This window comes from Priapulus caudatus, unplaced genomic scaffold (assembly GCF_000485595.1).
Source record: "Priapulus caudatus unplaced genomic scaffold, Priapulus_caudatus-5.0.1 Scaffold632, whole genome shotgun sequence".
NCBI lineage: Eukaryota > Metazoa > Priapulida > Priapulimorpha > Priapulimorphida > Priapulidae > Priapulus > Priapulus caudatus.
This window is the reverse complement of record NW_014577693.1, coordinates 37,716-38,837: the sequence shown is the minus strand read 5'-3', so window position 1 is coordinate 38,837 and position 1,122 is coordinate 37,716.

The window sequence follows — 1,122 nt, the reverse complement described above, 5'->3', positions numbered from 1 at the left end:
CGCAAGATTTCGAATTCGAGGTTTACGAACGTGGAGATAACATCGGTGAGTGAAAATTGAATTCGTGTAATGTTTGCCTCGTTTGCGTGTTGATTGGAAAATATTTCGGACGATGTGGCGGCACAGATTTAACAATCGCAATCAACATGTAAACAAGGTTACATCGTAAATGGTATTAGGTATTATCAAGACTACATAATAGGGATTATGTACTCTCTATTATGTAGTCTTGGTATTATGCAATGCCTGTAAGTTACACCTGCTGCATTTCTCTTTCTCGTAAAAAATGTCTCAACTGATGAATCAAAAAGCAATCCCCTTGCCTCCAGATAGTCTCCGTCGGTGCAGTCGAGGCATTATCAATGTCACGTTCCCATCTCTTTCTTAATGAAGTCGGAGCTATATTCACCAACATTTTATGATAGGTTGTGTGTATAAAGTTATAAACATTCCGATTAACTGTTGCTTTTGGATTTACCAGTTGAGACATTTTTTATGAGAAAGAGAAATGCAGCAGGTGTAACTTACAGGCATTGCATAATACCAAGACTACATAATAGAGAGTACATAATCCCTATTATGTAGTCTTGATAATACCCAATAGCATTTACGATGTAACCTTGTTTACATGTTGATTGCGATTGTTAAATTTGTGCCGCCACATCGTCCGAAATATTTTCCTATTCGAGGAGAATCATAAAACAATAGTTAACACTGCTCATCTTTCGCTTGTCTAATCTATTTCAGGGGGTATGTGGTTGTACACAGACAAGACAGGGGTAGGTGAAAATGGCTACCCAGTACACTCAAGTATTTACAAGAACCTTATCTCTAACCTACCTACGCAGGCGATGGAGTACCCTGACTTTCCCTACCCTTCTGATCTTAAAGGAAAATTTCTTCCCTGGAAAAAGGTGAGTGTTTGAGGTTTAATGATAATAACAATCGCTGGTATAGCAATTAAACATTGTAAACTTTTGATGAAGATATTCAGTCACACATGAGTATGTGCAATTTTCCGATGAGGTTATGATAGAAATTTTATTAAACAAAATTTCTCGATACTTTACGCAGGTGCAAGACTACATTTTCTCCTATGCTGACCACTTCAACCTTCGCAAA